At 40.0% G+C, this 19264-nt stretch overlaps 2 protein-coding genes across 4 annotated transcripts in view; one reads left to right on the top strand and one right to left on the bottom strand.

The window, feature by feature from the left end:
• Positions 1-1453, bottom strand: part of ZC3H12C (zinc finger CCCH-type containing 12C) — an 82782-nt gene extending 81329 nt beyond the window's left edge. The window contains exon 1 of the mRNA XM_063784490.1: positions 1139-1453. The gene's annotated coding sequence lies outside the window, so the exon portion shown is untranslated. The remainder of the gene's footprint in view (positions 1-1138) is intronic.
• Positions 1454-1555: 102 nt separating this feature from the next.
• Positions 1556-19264, top strand: part of LOC134807377 (uncharacterized) — a 348735-nt gene continuing 331026 nt past the window's right edge. The window contains exon 1 of one of the 3 annotated variants that reach the window (XR_010147672.1): positions 1556-1886. The gene's annotated coding sequence lies outside the window, so the exon portion shown is untranslated. The remainder of the gene's footprint in view (positions 1887-19264) is intronic. The other 2 variants (XR_010147671.1, XM_063784495.1) reach the window with 2 other exon arrangements.

Genomic DNA, 19264 nt, shown 5'->3' with positions numbered 1-19264 from the left:
AAGTCTAAAATGACTTCATGGGTGTGAATGTGAAACCTGTAGCATTACTAATGGAAAAAAAGGGCAGTGTATGGGTACAGAAACTACTTTTAAAAACGTTCAGAATAGTTTGGTTTTAGGCATGTATTTGAGATAACAGCAGGATATGCATGTGGAAATATTTTATAGTCCTATCTCAAAAAGGCAGATAGTTCAGTAAATGAGAGTATTCATTATCTACTATTGAGAGCGTCAGTATGAAAATTTAAAATTTTCACTATGATAACAATAACCAGGCATGGCTGTTCATCTTTAATAAACCAGAGTGGAAAGAAAATTTCAAATAAACATAAAATGTTTATATGACTCAGTATTAAATAGGCATTAGGGAATTCCACTCAAATTCTCTTTTTACCCCCAAATTATATTTACTTAGAGAGAGAGAGAGAGAGAGATAATGAATATATTGGGAAGAATTTTCATGGGTTCAGAGGATGTTAGGATAATGAAAAGAAACTTAGAGATCATTGCAAAATTGAGGATCAAATTCTGAACATCTGATAGTAGACTTCAAAACAGGCATTAGGCAAATATGGCACTTTAGCTATTATTGATTCTGGATAGCTGAATCTTTTTTGGTTACAAAGTTAAGTCTGGACCTTGGATTGAGACTTGGAATTGCACATAATTAAAGAACTCTAGTGGCTGTGGCTTCAGAGTAGGCAAAATCTTGGAATAGACTCACTAGTAAAAAGCAAATGCTTTGGAAAGAGCAGCTAGAGGGAGGATGGTCACAAAGGCAGCAGTCCTACCTTCCAAAATATGGCTCTTAGGTAGACTTCCACACACCTAGATTCACATTTGAGCCTAAAAAGGTAGAGTTTCAGATCCTCCTCACATCTCACCTTGGCTGCCTTAGTCCAGAACTTCCAATTACCTTGTCACCTTATCTAAGACCTCCCAGGGCTTCAGGTGGTCACCCTCAGGTGCACACCTCCTGGCAACTGCTTTTAGTTCTATTTAGAGGTTTCCCGGTGGTGTCCTTAGGAGTTTTCTCATTGAAAACGTGTGGACCCCATGGCTACACTTGGTGTTGCAGGAGAGTTCTGTCTCCTGCTTTCATGTCCCAGGCTTCTACCATTTCTGCCAAAACACTTACCTTAGTTGAAGCAATATCAGCAGTTCCCCGGAGGCACCTTCGCCTCTGTCTCTTTGGCCAGCACCTGATTTCCTCTAGTTGAAGAGCTTCACACGCATAACCAGGTGACTATTCTGATGTTTCATTCACAGTTTCTTTTATGTCTTTTAGAGAAGTTCTGGTTAATTCCAACAACCCATGAAACGTCAAGCATTACCACATTACAACCATTTACTAAGCACCTGCTGTGTATAAGGCAGACACTGAGGGCTGAAATATATCCTTGCTTATAAGCTTCAGTGACTGGCTAGAGTTCCTTTTTAGTACTGAGTTCTTAGGGAAAGGAAACTAGAGGACACAAGAAATGTGCTGCTGACCAATCTCAGGGCTTCTTTCTTTTGGTGGGTAACCACAAGATTCCTTACCAGCAGCATGACTGTTTTTTCCCCAGTATTTGTAGGAGGCCACCAGAGAGACAGGATTGCAAGGTTTTAAATATGCTAGTGTCATGAAGTCATGGATTTTCTACCTGAAACAGATAGTGCGACTGCCCTGCTATAGCCATGTTTGGCCAGTGTAGGAATTTTGAGAACAGTGAACACTTAATACTCAGATGGCATTTTGCCACCCTGACAAGGACCATACCTGCCATTCCATTGTAGTTCGCCTTGCCCAGAAGTTTTAAAATTTTTCTTTCAGCCTGGGATTTCAAGTGTACTACAGCATCCTCTTCACCTATACAAGCGTCTGTTGTTTTAAAAGGAAACTGGTAAGTAGAATTACGAATGTACAAAATTTAGATAGTTAAAAACAGAGTTATAGAATTTGCAGGTTAGAGTACGTCTTCTTAGAAGACTGTATTGCAGAAATGTTAATTGTAACATTATTTGCAAAGGCAAAAAGTATTAGAATCAGTCTAGATGTCCATTAATAGGAGACTTTAAATAAACTGCAGTATCTCCATACATTGAAATACCATTCACCTGTTAAAAGAGGGTGGTGTGGGTTTATGTGTATGGAATAAACTTTAAGATACATTGTTTGGTGAAAAGGGAAGGTAAAGACCAATGTCTACTACCATTTGTGTAAAAAAACTCTGTGTTTGCTTATATATGCATATGATATCTCTGATGAACACACAAGCAACTGGTAAAGCTGGTTGTCTCTGAGTAGAAGAACTGGATAATTGGGAAGAAAGGGTGGAGAAGAGTCTCACTTTTTACTCTATACCCTTTCATAGCTTTTGAATTTTAAATCGGGTACTTGAATTTGCTATCAAAAATATTTTTTAAAAGGCTGCATTTATTGGTGATGTGTGCTCTGTCCATGCCTTTCTTTTGCATTCTGTGAATAAGCAGCCACTGTTTTTTTCAAATAGTAGCCCAGTCACAAGGAAGAGGAAGTTATAGGAGTCCTGTGAGTTGCACGTGTGAAGGCTGGGGCTTCCCAGGCAAGGGAAAGATTCCTATGATCATATGAAAGGGGAGATCCCATTATTGCTCAAGGATTCCCAGCCGGCATTAAACGGTGTTAGTCATTGTTTTTACAATTTAATTGTCAAAAGCTCTAAACCCAGATTATATGAAGATTTTTGCTGGGAACTGCTTTACCCAAGGGGAATATCCAGGGATGTTCTTGTGGGCAGACACAGGAGGAAGTGCACAGAAGCTGGAGGTATCACAGTGGATCAGCTGTAGGCATAGGGTCAAGGGAGCATGCATGTTTGTTCATAACACTCATCACCTAGAATTGTATTTGCTTATTTAATATATTATTGGTCTTCCCACATGAGAATGTAAGCTCCCTGAAGCCAGGAGCTCTGTCTGTCTTGCTCCTTGTGGTGCCCTTAGTTTTTCTGTGCCTGGCATGTGGAAGACACGCAGGTTGGCGATGGACAGTGGGAACCCTGATGACTCTCCAACCCGTGGCTGCTTGTTTAAGCATTAATTTGTTAGAAGGTAGTAAAGACATGGCTATGGGAACTAGGATTCAGGACTCCAGTCTCTGAAAGTTAGGATTCAAATCTCAGAGGAACTGGGGAATTAGAAAAATATTCAAGCATGAGGGAACAAGGAAGGAGCCAACTACTGAACTAGCAGAAGAAGGCAGGGATTCGGTTAAAAAAGAAAAAAAAAGATGAGGAACTGACCAGCAAACATATTAAAACAAAACAATTCTCCAAACAAACAGCAACTAGCACAGCGATAAAATAGGAGAGAGAGTCCATAATTAGGGCTGCAGTTTACAGGAACAGCAGGATTATCAGCAGGGCAGGCTTGCTGCCAAGTCACTGAACCACCGGAGACTTGAGTAATTGGGATAGATCAGGTCACTTGACTTAGGGTCTATATCGTCTTCAGAGTCTAGGATGGGGCAGGTAAGTGAGCTTAGTGACTAAGGACAGAGGCATAGAGGGGAAACAAGCAATCTAGTCCCAGGTACTCACTTTCAACTTAGGGTGGAAGTCAACGGAAAATGTATACTTACAGCAATTTTGATTGAACACCAAATTCTAGGAGATTTTCAGCCCAAGAATATCCAGAAGGAGTCAGAAATAGGGAATCTAGCCAGAAAGGAAATGTTAAGCACATCTCTATGAGTCCTACAAGCAAATGCCATTGGTCTTGGTGGGCAGCGATTAAGGCCAGAGAGATAAATAGGCTAGAGCCATCCAATAGTTTTTAATGGTTTCGGTGGGTCACAGATCACATTCAGGGATTTGGTGGAGGTGAGCTCTGACCTTAGAGGAGTGATTTGTCTTCTGCCCATTCAGTTCTGTGGTCACTCTAGAGCACACAGACAGAGGTAAGTCTGGCTATACTTTAGGATACATTAGAGCCATTCACCTATTCCTGTGTCTCATGGTCCTTCATTTTAGTTAAAAGGCTTACCTTATTTGAAACAGTATCAGTAGTCCCCTGAAATGTTTCTCCAGCTCTTCACTGGTCATGTGACTTCCTCTAGTGTTTGAGTCTTATACACAGACCTCTGAAGATTCATTGAGAAGGGCTAGGCCTTCTGATTCATTCTTACAAGCATCTGTTTTTAAAAGTGAGCATTGTCTGTCTTTGGCAGTCCCTACTTTCTAATGGAGATTTTGCTAGAGAAATACAGAAACTTGTCATTTTATTTTGGATAACTACAAGAGGCAGTTAAATGTTCAGTAAGCTTTGGCAAGGACAACTTGTTTACGAGAAGACACTGTTCTGATGAAATGTACTACCACTGCTTTTTGTGGCTTACTTTGCTAAAACATATGTTTGCAAGAGCATTTTAGAGTGTTGGTAGGATAGTGTCTATATAATTACTTGTATTATCTTAATGGTCAGTTCTCCATGTACAGAAACGGGAGCTGGCTTTTTTTAAGACTTTATATATATATATAGCCAACCAACAGTTAAATTGAGGCTCAAATGCTTCATCTGTATGGACCTTGAAGAAGTGTTAATGGAGATGGATTTTACTGCCTTTAACATCTGGTTCATTTTAGTATTTTAATATATTATTTTAAATTGTAGCAGAAAAACATGGTCATTATAGAAATTTTTTAAGGAACATAAAGTTTCAAAAATGTAAATGATCTCTAATCCCATCACCCAGAGATAACCAACCACCTCTTCTTTCATTGTCTTCATGCTATGCCTATATTCTACTATTTTTTTTATTTTATTCAATCAACCAACTGTTTGTTGAGTGCTGGCACTGGACTCAGAATCATAAAAATAAAGGACATGGCCCATATCTTAAATAAATTTAATAACTCAGTCACCTGGTATCCCGAGGGCTTGTTCTCAAAATAATTCTCTGTCCATTTTGTGGATTTTTTCATTGAATGCATGTTTACTGAGCACCTGCTGTGTTCTGGGCACTATTTGGATGCACTACTACTTCCTAAGTCAGACTTGGAGAATTCCTAAGTTGAAGGCAGGTGCTGATTTCTTCAGTGTATCCTGCCAACCCATCATCTTTTATGACTCTCTCCTTTGCTTATTCTCCACTAGAAACACTGACCTTATTGTTCTTTTTGTCTCTCTCTCTGGAGCATCCCCCCCACCTCCCCAGAAATCTACAAGGTTTATTCTCTAACATCCTTTGGATTTCTGCTCAAATGTCACCTTATTAGAGAAACTTTCCCTCAACAACCTATCAGAATATCACACGTATCTTTCCTCTATCTGCATTCTGGTCACTACCCATCTCCTGAACTCAGTTTTTTTTAATCACATATATTAGGTGATTGTAAGTGCCTATATACATATATATACACACACACACACACATATATATACATACATATATATACATATATATACACACACATGTATATATACATACACATATATATTTGCTGAGAAGGGGGCCAGATAGGATGCTTATGGCTTCAACCTTCACTTAACACAGGCTGAAAACTATGGACTTATGATACTATCAAGATTTTGATGGCTGGGGAGCAGATCAGGATCAGAATATAAGTATGGTAGATTCTGTCTTGTTAATAAATAAATAATTTTATAGGAGAGGCAGAGTAGTGGTATGGTATATGAATGGAAATTTGTTTGCCAAAGGTGAAAATGTAGGAAAGTTTATTTGAATAAGGTAAAAAGAGAACAGACATGGCATCACTATTGGGATATACCACAGGAAATGCAGACAGATGGTAAATATACAGGTGAGACTTTCTGCAGAGAGATCTCTAAATGGGCACAGTGAGAAACAGCAATGAGTGAAGTCTTTAGATATCTAGGAATCTGTTGTACATTGTAATCAGCCAGAAGCAGAATATCTCATAAAGTCATGACTTACACTGTGGATTCTGTTTTCCTTTGGCTTCTGTGATACCACGTCTTTCCTGGATCCTCCCCTTGCTATCCTGATCAGTCTCTTTGGGGTTTTTCTTTGTATGTTGAGGCCTACAATAAATTTCTCTTGATCTGTTATCTTTTGGCTCCACCCACATGCCCTGGCTTTTCTCACACATTCCTGTGTTTTTAGCTACTACCTATTTTCTGATGATTGCCAATTCTATCACTGTAGTCCATTGTACCTGGCATGGAGTAAGTGTACAATAAAACCATCACTTGATTATTCAAAATTAATAAATGGGCTTTGTTGAGCTTCTACTGTGTGTCAGCTATTGTTGTAGGTGTTGGAAAAGTTTCCTGCTCCAATACAGTTTATATTATATACCCAACATACAATTAAAGACACAAAATGTACACATAAACAAATGAACAAAATAATTTCACGTAATAGTAAGTGCTCAGAAGAAATAAACTAGAGTGGAGTACTGACAGGTCTGGAGCTGGCATGTGGGTGGTAATCAGAGGAGGCATCTTTCAAATGCCATTTGAGCTGAAATGATGTTCAGGAGCCAGCCTTGCAAAGCAGTTTGCAGGTGGAGCATATAGCAAGTGAAGGAGCCTCCAGACAGTATAAGCAGTGTATTGGAACTTGGTGAGGGAGGGGAGTGTGACCTCAGTAGAGGTGGCCCCTTCAGGTGAGTCCTGGGCTCAGCAGTTTGCCTCAGGAACCCACATCTTCCCATTGTCTTACCCCTAGCCAGCCTCACTTATTTTCCTTACTTGCCTGGTGCTTGTAAACATTTATGTTCATGTCTCTTTCCTGCTCTTGATAAATGGCACTGGCAGTTATCAAACCTCCATGTTTCACTTTACTTCCTGGCCTTCACATCAGCTGCTCTCTCTGCCTGCAACACCTTTCCCCTAATAGCTCTGCGAATGAAGATTTAACTCCGCATTTCATTCCATTCTAGAAAGCCTTCTTTGATCTCATCTATCTGGGTTACATGTCTTTCCTCTATACTCTGAGAGTACCATGTGATAACCAAGGCACAGAAAAGTTGAATAACTTGTCCCAAATCACACGACGGAGACAGGATTTGAACTCAGGCAGTCTAACCTTATTCTTAACAGCCTCATGAGGCGTGGTTGTTAGGAGAATTACGTGGGTGATGCAGCCACGGCTTAGCACGAGCCATGACATTTAGAAAATAATCAATGTTAGGTCTAATTACAGACACAAGCTCTGTTCCTGAGAAGCTTATGGTTAAATGAGGGAGCTAAAAGCCTAGTAAACAAATGAAAAAGTTGGGAGAAAACAATTTGAAATTCTAGAAAAATGTTTATTATAGTTTTTATTGTTTCTCTCATTTGTATCCCTTTCTATAAAGCACTTGCCACTAATAACAGTGATGATGAAATTCTTTGAAGAAGAAAATATTTGAAAAAGAGAAGGTCTTGTGGAAAAAAAAAAGATGAATTCAGTTTTGGACATGTTGACCTTGAGATACTTCTGGAATATCCAATTAGAGATGAGCCGTTGGCTGGACAAATGGCAGCACAATTCACCCTGTTACTTAAGCATCATCCTTGATTCTTCCCTTCCCTCACTTCCACATCTAATTCAGCAACTGGGCCTTGTTGGTTCTGCTTTCAAAATATATCTGTAATCTGTCCTCTTCCCTTCTCTACCACAACCCTGATCCAAACCAACAGTATCTCCCTGTGCCTCGCTTTCTCCATCTGTAAAATGGGGATAGTGTTTACTTTATGGGATTGTCATGAGCCTTCAATAAAATAATTTATGTAAAACACTCAGCATATTATCTAGAACATAGAGGAAGGAGGCACCAAAAAATAGAGGACCAAGACTGTGTGGAGCCAAGGAATCAAAGGAGCAAGTATTTCTAAAAGAAAAACTGTTTATCAGAAGTTAAGAAGATTGGGAACTTCCAAACATGTAATATCTTGTTCTGTTAGGACATGTTTTCCTAAGAGTGGTGAAATAGAAAGTTGAACAAGGTTATTCTACGCAATCAGTTAATCAGAATAATGTATACAATTATCTCCAGAAAGATTGAGTCAACTGGAGTCTCTTGATTAGAAGCAACAAGAGTCAGCTAGAATCTGGTTGACTCAGATCACCTCTGTTGAGTCAAAAGTTTTTGTGCCAGGCCATCCTACAGGCTGCTGACCAATCTGTGGACTGGCTTTTTTTTTGGGTCAGTTACCCAATCCTGTTCAATCCGTGGAGACCAGAGAGGGGTAAAACAAAACCACCATGGTCAGCTAAGGCTGCCCTTGGGGCTCCAGATGGAACAGTTTCCCTTAGAAATGGCTCTTGGCTCTGGATGTGGCAGGCATAGTTATGTTGAGGAAAAGAATGAGGTTTGAAGTCTAATGCCTGGTTTTGAGTCCCAACTATGCAGTTCCAGTTGGGACGAGCTGTGTACTGTGAATAAGTTAGTGAATTTCGCTACTGCTTGGCTTCTCCTTTAATAAGTAGATATGTTCTAAATGCAGCCGGGTGCGGTGGCTCCCAGCAGTTCAGTAGGACAAGGTGGGCAGATCACCTGAGGTTGAGAGTTCAATACCAGCCTGGCCAACATGGTGAAACTCCCATCTCTACTAAAAATACAAAAATTAGCAGGGTGTGGTGGCAGGCGCCTGTAATCCCAGCTACTTGGGAGGCTGAGGTAGGAAAATTGCTTGAACCTGGGAGGCGGAGGTTGCAGTGAGCTGAGATTATGCCACTGCACTCCTAGCCTGGGTGACAGAGCGAGAAAAAAGATCCACCTCCAAAAAAAAGATATGTTCAAAATGTCATAGATGTTTGCTTTGGAAAGCACTTTATAAAACACAACCACCCTGAATCATCCACGTCCTGAATAACCTTTTAACTTACTAAGACAAACATTTTTAAATGGAATTATTAAGTTAATTGTTAAAAACCCTTTGTTAAGATACTTTGCTAAAGTGGCACTACTCTCTGGGAATAGGATGGATATAATTTTCTCAGATGGTTTTCTGTTCTTTCAGAATTACAGGAAGAAGAAATTCCTTAATGCTAGTGAGAGATAATATTTGGCCAACTCAAGCCAGAACGGTCTACACATGCACAAGTCACTGCTATGATTTTATTTCCTAAGAATTAGGTTGAAATGCAGTAGACTAGCCAAGACTCTCCTTTTTAAAGAAATTAATTATTTTTATTGGCAATCATTATATATACTTATGGTGTACAATGTGATATTTTGATATTTGTATATATTGTGGCATGACTATATCAAACTCTTGCATATGCATTATCTCACCTTGTTTTTTTGTGGTGAGACATTTAAAATCTACTCTCTTAGCAATTTTCAAGTACTGTGTACAATACATTGTTAAGGATCTTCTTTAAAGAAGCAAAATTGTATTAAGGAACTCTGACAAGAAAGTGGAAAGAGAATTAATAAAATGAGAGCAAGTTCAATGGGGCCAGAAGGTTGACCTAGGAGTCTTTCCTTCTATTCTTTTTTTTTTTTTGAGACAGTCTTGCTCTGTTGCCTAGGCTGGAGTACAGTGGCGCGATCTCGGCTCACTGCAACCTCCACCTCCCAAGTTCAAGAGATTCTCCTGCCTCAGCCTCCCAAGCAGCTGGGATTACAGGTGTGTGTCACCACACCCAGCTAATTTTTGTATTTTTGGTAGAGACGGGATTTCACCATGTTGACCATGCTGGTCTTGAACTCCTGACCTCAGGTAATCTGCCCATCTCAGCCTCCCAGGGTGCTGGGATTACAGGCGTGAGCCACTGCCCCTAGCCCGACCTAGGATTTCCAAGATGTTCTCAGTGGTTGGGAATTTCTCCCAAAGCCACGCCCCCTCAGTAGGCCAGTCAGCTGAGGAGAGAGAACAGGCTGGAAGCCACAGTATGGTATGAGGACTGCAGAGGTAAGAGAAAACAGTTAAATGCTGATGCACATTGCATGTTAATACACAGTCATTGCCTCCTGGAAACTACATTCTGGGATTTAAAGTGAGAATACCCCAAACTCACAGCACATGTTTTTGCAATCTCAAGGCTGACAATTGCCTTGCCATTGCAAAACTTGTGTTTCTGTGTCCTTTTCTCTCTTAACTAATTAGCCTGTGCATTACCTTGGCTTGCTTGAGAAACTACCTTATTCCCCAAGCTATAATATATAGCTGGAGTAAATATTTTTAAAAATAAATATTGAAAACTTTGTTCATTTTTTATTTTTAAAAAGTCCAATATTTTCTAAAGTAAAAACAATGAAATAATCAGGATTCTGGTCTCATGTGATAGAATTTATTAAAGAATATTGGTATGCCTGACAGTCTCTAGAAGTGCTGGAGAACTGAGCTTGGAGGCTGTGGAGCCTGGCACTATGACCAACATTATGCAACAGAAGTATTCCAGGAAGATATCAACACCTCTGCCAATAGGCACTGACACCACAGCTTGTCTTACCTCCAGCCTGATGCTGGCACTGGAGGTGGCTACTAGAATTGTTATGCTTGCTGCTTCTGCAAAATGAATATAGCTTCTGTCCCTGCTATTACCCTTGCCAGAATGGACTCCTTGAGGTTCCTCCTTCTTTGGTCATGAGCTCTGGGTTCAAAATGTGAGGGGAATGCATCCAATCAGATGACTCAAAGCCACATGCCAGCATCCTAGCTGCAAGAGAGGCCAGGCAAGCTAGTACTTAGAATGTTCAGCTTCTATAGTGGGAGGTGGGCTCTGCCTCATGAGGTTTCTCATGCATAGCAAAGGGGCTTAGATGCTGGGGAGCCAAAAACATTAAAAATATATACAAGGTTTGTCTTCTGTTAATAAGCCCTTGATTTAGTTAATACAAGATACTTTGACACACAGCCTCTAATATTTTAGACATTTCCTTTATGGCTCTCAATTTTTGTTGATAATTCCTGCAAGGTCCCCAAGAAAGTGATTCACAAGAGCCTTTTACCTAAATAATTTTTCTCAGGAATATTATGTAAATAGTATTTTTACTTCAAAATCTTAACATTTACCAGCATTAAAAATCAAGATATGTTTTTGTTGCACAAATATAATTGTTAATATATTGAATAATTAGCTATAAAAATAATGAATCAATTGGACACTTTTATATTTAAGATATGCCAAAATTACATAGCATTAAGACATGTATTATCATGATAATATATTAAACAAGGAAGGAGTATCACAATAAATATTTTATTTATTCTTATATGTTTTTTAGATTTCTGTCTGGACCTCTGACAATATACAGATGTAGTAAAGAAGATTCAATCTCTTTTTGTTGCTGGTGGACTATTTTTGTAGTCCAATATCTAAGACTAATAAGAAACTCTCTTATCAAAGCTACCTAATAGTCATTTCACAATTGATTAGCAATGCTAGTCGTGATGCAGATACATGCCACATGTAAAAATTTCTAATATCTATGGCCACTGTTTATTCTCTTCCAACTCCTAGTGTAATGAATTTAGAAGTTAGGAAATTTATAAGCCAGATGGGAATTAGACTATGCTCAAAAGCCCAGGAGATTTTTGTCTGTATGTTTTTGGTTGTTCCATAGTGAGACCATATTTTCCCCAGTGATGTTAATGAAGGGATGAGTGGCCTTTCGTTGGTGCTTACTCAGTCTTTGTCTTTCCTGTGAGTCATTATTGTTTTCTAGCTAGATACTGTGGCCAGCCCCGCTTTCAATATGTCATTTTCATTCATTTGGAAACTAAAGAGCTGTGCTTTGCACCACGTCCTTGATGTCAGCAAAGCCAGCTCTGTCGGACTAAAATGCATAGACATGTTTGCAGCTAGTGCAAAGAGTTGCAGCCTGCCTATCTCAGGGAAACAGCTGCGTGGAGCATGTGAAAAGCGCTATTTAGAAGGGTTTGAGGGCTGTATGCCTGGAGCAACTAGCACCTCAAGGCTGGCCTTGGTAAGAAAGCTGGCCTTCATCTTTGTGACTGGGAGGTACAGAATGTACCATGTAGGGGAGATATGAACTCCCTGTAAAATAGTGACATGACATATATCCCTAAGTGTCCCATGGGATGGTCACCTTGTAAGGGATAAATGAGTTAATACATGTAAAACAGAAAGATTCTTGGTTATTAAAATGATCTAAGCTTTTCATATATGTTATCTCATGCAATCTTTATAACCACTCTATTCAGATAAGGAAACTAGGTCTAGAGATGTGACATAAATTTCCCAAGGTCACACAGCTAGTCAGTGGCTGAGTTAAAATTCAAACTGAGTTCTTCCAGACAATCAGAGCCCTTAACCTTTACCAATGAACTCAAATTCAACACCTGGAATTATATTCTGTTAGTGATAGCAGGGGCAAAGTACTGTAGTTGACATGGAAAGAAAAAAAAGTATGAATTAAAGAGAACTGTCCTGAGCATGCCCTAGTGTGATGCTCAGATAAAGGAAGGAGCCCCTGCTATACAGTTTGGAAGTTCCAGAAAGGAGTCAGTTGAGCTATGTCCAGAAGCCATTTGAAAGTCTGATGAGGGATTCTGTTGACTTTTGCATTCTTCAGTGTATTTATACCCTTCCCCAAATTACTTCACTATATAAATAAACCTACAGGTGTGGGAAAATTGAGTGTGTGATAATTAAGATTTGAGACAAAGAATTTAAAAAGTCAAGATATGAAAACCCTTCAGTTTGTGATAATGATCATGGCACCTCAGTAGATGTCTAATAAATTGATGAAATAACTTAGAGATTATCTCAGAATGTTTTGTATGTAAAGCACGGATTACATCAAACAGAATTAAAGCCTTTTAGATCATAATAAAAATAATTTATGGATGAATAATTTTAACGGGTGATTTGAAAAAACCTGGATCCTTCTAAGAAGAGACATGTGGTTGCATAAGACAGGAAGATTTACTGCAGTCAATTCTCGGAGGCCTCAGAGCTCTAGTTAGCATGGCCCCAGGCATTTTATGGTTTTTACAATCTATTTGCCTTTAACTATATCAGTTTCTAAGGGCTGGATATCCTTCCGGGAGTAATGCTGTAAGGAAGTTAGCGTTGTCCAAGACCCTAAGGCACTGCTGTTCAGAATCTGTCCTTAATAGTAACAGAAGTGTGTGATATAGTTTGAATATGCGTCGCCACCAAATCTCCTGTTAAAATGTAATCCCTAGTGTTGGAGGTGGGGCCTGGAGGGAGGTGTTTGAGTCATGTGGGTGGATCCCTGATGACTTGGTGCTGTCCTCTCAGTAGTGCATGAGTTCTTGAGCGATCTGGTCCTTTAAAAGTGTTTTGCACCTACCCCCACTTTCTCTCTTGCTCCTGTCTTTGCCTTTGACATGCCTCCTCCCGCTGCACCTTTATCTTGAGTAAAATTCCCTTAGGCCTCCCCAGAAGCTGAGCAGGTGCATCCTTCCTCTACATCCTGCAGAAGCCTGAGCCAATTAAACCCGTTTTCTTTATAAATCACCTAGTCTGAGGTGATTTCTTTATAGCAATGCAAGAACAAGTTAGCACAGGATGTCTCTGGACAAGGGGTGCCTCTGGGCATCAGGTTGATCACTTAGTGGGTAAGTGGGTAAAGGGTACACTTCGAAAAGACTATGGTCTCCTAATTCCAGCAGGATTTCCTTTCTTGGACTCCAAAAATTGGTTAGTTGCTTCTCTGAAGTTTTCTCACAGCATTTTGCATGGTATCCCACTGTGACTCCCAGCAGGACTTTATGGTATAAGCTGGTATGAAACCACCTTTGTAAAAATGATAACTGAGGAAATTATGACAGTGTAAGAGATCAGACTTAACCGACTCCATCTTGCTTCTGACCTCTAAGCTGTCCTTGTTCATTCCTGGGCGTAGGCCAAACTAGCCTTGGAAAGGAATTTAGTTTATAGTTTAAACTCTGAAACAAAATTGATAATAGCCCTTTCCCGAAAAACCCCTTCTTGCCTGGGGACCAGTCTGCCTTTGTAAGACTAACAAATTAGCTACAAAATTAGAAATTATGCCATGCCATACAGCCTCTGGCTGCAAGAGTCTGAACTTCCCCAAATTGCTCCTGGGAATAACATCGCTGTTGCAAAACCTAAGATCAGGGCTTGAGATATTTTGCAGACCCTGCATTCCTATGCAGCAGATGATGACACCACCCAGACCTACAAATAATCTGGCTCAACCAGTTCTGCAATCCCACCCAGGAGCAGAAGTCAGCAAGAAAGAACTCACTTCGACCCCCTATAATTTCATCTTCAACCCAGCCAATCAGCACTCCTCACTATCCGAGCCCGTACTCGCCAAATTATTTTTAAAAACTCTGATCCCTGAATGCTCGGGGAGACTGATTTGAGTAATAATAAAATTTGGTCTCTTGCACAGCTGGCTCTGTGTAATTACTCTTTCAACATTACAATTCCCCTGTCTTGATAAATCGGCTGTGTCTAGGCAGCGGGCCAGGTGGACCCATTGGGCAGTTACAGTAGCTATAGTTTGGATCTGTGTCCCCACCCCAATCTCATGTTCAATTGTAATCCTCGCTGTTGGAGGTGGGGCCTGGTGGGAGGTGATTGGATCACGGGGGTGGTTCCTCATGAATAGTTTAGCACCGTTCCCTTGGCGCTGTTCTCATGATAGTGAGTGAGTTACTGTTAGATCTGGTTGTTCAAGTGTGTAGGGTGGGCGCGGTGGCTCACGCCTGTAGTCCCAGCAGTTTGGGGGGCCGAGGTGAGCAGATCACAAGGTCAAGAGATCGAGACCATCCTGGCCAACATGGTGAAACCCCGTCTCTACTAAAAATACAAAAATTAGCTGGGTGTTGTGGAGCGTGCCTGTAGTCCCAGCTACTCGGGAGGCTGAGGCAGGAGAATCCTTGAACCTGGGAGGTGGAGGTTGCAGTGAGCCGAGATCGCACCACTACACTCCAGCCTGGCGATGGAACGAGACTCCATCTCAAAAAAAAAAAAGTGTGTAGTACCTCCCCACTCCTTCTCAGTCCTGCTCTTGCCATGTAAGATATCTGCTCCCTCCTTGCCTTCTGCCATGAGTGAAAACTCCCTGAGGCCTCCTCAGAAGATGCTGCCATGCTTCCTGTACAGCCTGTGGAACTGTGGGCGAATTAAACCTCTTTTCTTTATAAATTACCCAGTCTCAGACATTTCTTTATAGAAATGCGAGAATGGACTAATAGAGCTGGTTTACTTGTTCATTTCTTTTCTGGAGGCGTGGGCTGCCAACATTCACTAAGGTATCTCCACTGCTTTGGCACCTAGCAGGCATTTGATAGATAACTGTAGAATGATGGATGTTAAGCCATATAGGAACAGGAAGTTTTTAAAAGGCCGTGGGAACAGGGTGATCTCTAATTGCAGTTAGCACAGCTGTCCCTATGAGTTGTTATTTAAAATTCCTTGCATTTGAATTGCAATGAATTATGATATACATATTTTATACCATTATTAGGTTCAGTTCAGAACCCACATTTACTGTACGCTGGGCCCTGTGATGAATAAAACATCATTCTTACTCTTAAGGAGCTGCCATTCTAGCGGGATAGAGTGAACCTAAATAAATAACTATAACCTAATGTCATATGACCAATGGTAAAATTGCTTCCTATGTGTCTGAATCTGTTCTAAGTACTGTGTATTCTTTATATAATTTAATTTGAACAATCCTATGGGATAGATAGTATTACTGTCTATCAGGAAAGTTTGCATATCACAAAACTGAGACCCAGAAAGATTATATACATTGCTCAAGACCACATAGTGACTAAGTGGTACATCCAGGAGATGAACTCAGATGAATTTGACTTTGGAAACCAAGCTAGAAACTGTTGCACTCTACCACTCCAGTACAGAAGAGGGAGGGAGTACTTTGGGGAAGGAGGAAAAGAATAGAGGAGATGCCAGCAGGCATCTAGGAGAAGGTGTCCTAAGCAGTAATTTGAATGATAAATGGGAGTATGCCAGATGGATGAGTTGGCAAAGGAAGGGTAAGAAGGAACAGCATTTGCAAAGACATAAAAAATTGAAAGACAGTGTGATCAGGGAAATGGGATAATTAAGTACTAAGTAGAGCATGCAAGGAACAGAGTGGGTGAAGAGGTAGACAAAGATCATGTCAGGGGAATTAGAACATCCTCAAAAGTCAGTAGCCTTTGGCAGAATCTGCCCCTTAGCAGGAGGTTGCAAATGAGTAGAACTTCGATTTTCATCACCTTGCTGTTCAGCTCCTTGATGGGCACGTAACGTCTGCAGGGGCCTCTGGACCAGGAGGACCAATACTGGGGACTAACTGAGCTGTACAAAGCCTGGAATTTCAACAGAAAAATCATGGGTTTGTAAAACAGCTAAACCTCACTTAAATTGCAAACTCCATGACTGTTTCTGTCTTATTCATAATCTCTGGTACATAGCATAATATTTAATACATGGTGGACTCTCAATATATTTCAATACATTTATTGCATGAATGAATCAAAGAGCAAGACTTAAAGGCTTAAGAAAAATAGAAGAAAAGCAAGAAGAGATGGAGATGTGAACTTAAGAGACAGCAAGTAAGGGCTGGAGTAGCCATGTTGCCTGATAATGGTGAGGTAGAACTTTTACTGTGAATAGGGCTGGGAGAACCCAGAGAAGTCAGCAGGCTTCTGGGCTGCAATTTTGACTTACCCTTATTAAGAAACAGGAAGCACACACAATTTCTTTTAGGGTAGTGAAGACTTTCCTAGTCCTGTATTCTTTTTCTCTCTCTTTTTGTTTTAAAGAAATGTTACACTTGAAACTTTATGTAAGGAGTAGTCATTAATGAGCCCAGTGATTTTTTAATAGGAAGTTAAATAGTAAATTTTCTATGACTATTTCTTGCAGATTTTGTTGATAGACATCTCATTTGACAGTTTGATTTGATTGAAGGCTATAATATAGGACCTAGAAGAAGAGAGGGATTGCATGTCATAAAAGAGAATTTCTAAATAATACCACTCTCAGGAAGGCTGATAGAAGCTGGGTAGGAGGTGGGTAATGTTGAGGTTGCCTGCACCATCCAGGGACTGATTCATCAGTGGTCTCTGTGGCTGGTTGAGATCGAACCATGCTTTGAAAATAAAAACAGTAGAGGTCAGATTGTCATCCTATTATTAATATATAAAATCTTTCAGTACATCTTGGATGATTAATTCTACCTCTACATAGAAATGGATCAGAGAATCATAAGTACAGCATCTATGAGATGTGGAAGGTGGGGTTTGGGGGACTATTCTTCCCCATCTAACTTTTCAGAATAAAAACAAATAAATAAAGAAGTAGAACCATCAAAAGCACACACATCAGTTAAGTAAGTTGTAAACAGATCTCGAGATTCTATACTCTGATGCCGCACACAAAAAATATTATTTTTCCCGTCATTAAGAAGGAAACAATGACCACAAAAAATTATGAACACTTCGGTAGAACTCTATCAATAATGACAATTATTAATAGAGCATCATCTCTTCTTAGCCAATGTCCTGCCTGCCTGCCAGAATGATGTGCCTTCATAGTATCACTTACACAGCTTTATATTACCAGACACAAATACTCCTTCTCTCCTAACTTGTACAATATTTGTTAGTTATGGTTTCCTTTCTGGTAACATATATATATATATGTATAATATATATGTATTTTATTTATATATGTATAATATATATGTATTTTATTTATATATATGTATAATATATATGTATTTTTTATATATATATATTTGGGTTTTTTTTTTTAAGACAGGATTTCACTTTGTCACCCAGGCTGGAGCTCAGTGGTGCAGTCATAGCTCACTGCAGCCTTGAGCTCCTGGGCTCAAGTGATCCTCCCACCTTGGCCTTCCAAAGCACTAGAATTATAGGCATGAGCCACCGCACGTGGCTAGTAGTTCATATATTTGAAAATGATATCAAAGCAAACATTTTCCTTTTTTATCTAGCAAAACCATAAGTCACTGACTTTTTGAAATTCTTTCTTTTTCTTCCCTTCTTTCCCATCACAACCTCTTCTATTTCAGAATTCCTGGAGAATGTGTCCCAGAGAAACTATTGTGACCGCTCTCACATTGTTGGTCACAGACTGTAGAATACATGCTTCACCTTCTCTTTCACTATTAAGAAATCAATGATATTGCCCAACTCTGAAAAGTTATTAATCCAAAGGTAACATTAAAATTTTCCCAGGAATGTATTTTAGATCTACTCTAACTTTCATTCATTCAATTGTTAGTTTCCTTCATTCAACAATTATGCTGGGCAAGATATTATGTTAGGAACTCAGAATTAAAGATTAACAAGGACAGTCCTTTCCTTAGAGTCTGTGGTTTAGTGAGAAGACAAACATTAACAACAAAGGATGACTGTGATATACAACAAGGTCAGAAGGCCCTGTAGGACCATCAAGAATGAACTGGTAGGTTCTGCTGAGAGAAATCAAGAAAAGGCCAGGCGAGGTGGCTCATACCTGTAATCCCAGCACTTTGGGAGGCCAAGGTGGGAGGATCACTTGAGCCTAGGAGTTCAAGCCCAGCCTGGGAGTGAAGGGACACCCCGTCTCCACAAAAAATTTAAAAATTAACCAGGCATAGTAGTGTGTATCAGTGGTCCCAGCTCTACTCAGAAAGCTGAGGTGAGAGGATTGCTTGAGCCAGGAAGGTTAAGGCTGCAGTGGGTCTTGTTCATACCACTGCACTCCAGCCTGGGCAACAGAGCAAGACCTTGTCTCAAAAGAGAAAAAAGAAAAGTTTTCTGGAGAAGAAAACATTTATATTTAATTTTGAAGACTGAGTTAGAATTTGCTTGGTAAATAATACAAGAAAGAGCATTCCAGAAAGGGGGAATATCAGAGGTAGGAAATCGTGGTACATCAGAGAAAACGCCAGTATATCATAATGGTGAAGACAAAAGTCATGCATTCTGGCAATGGGGGAGTTGTGAGTCAGCTGGAGGGGGTGTTTGGAGCAACATCAGGAAGGACTTGAACTGCCATATTTGCCAATAGGGTGTTTGAACTTTACCTTGCAGACCATAGGAGCCACTCAAAAAGTTTAAGCAGAGGAAAGACAGTATAAGCATTTAATTTAAGAAAGAAGAACCTAGCTTCAATTTAGAGGCTGGATTAGATATGAAACTAGATTAGAATCTAGCTTCAATTTAGAGAATATATTAGATAGATAGATTAGTGGTCTTCCCCTAGCCAACAACTGGGTAATGAAGCGCTGGTGTGGGACCAGTCTCCTAGATCCAAGTGATAGGAGTAGAATGCTAGAACTAGGTGACTATCAGGATTGTGCCTGGGAGAGATAATGAGGTTGAACTGGCGTAG

This window comes from Pan troglodytes, chromosome 9 (genome assembly GCF_028858775.2).
Source record: "Pan troglodytes isolate AG18354 chromosome 9, NHGRI_mPanTro3-v2.0_pri, whole genome shotgun sequence".
NCBI classification, from domain to species: domain Eukaryota; kingdom Metazoa; phylum Chordata; class Mammalia; order Primates; family Hominidae; genus Pan; species Pan troglodytes.
This window is presented reverse-complemented; position numbering and strand designations above follow the sequence as displayed.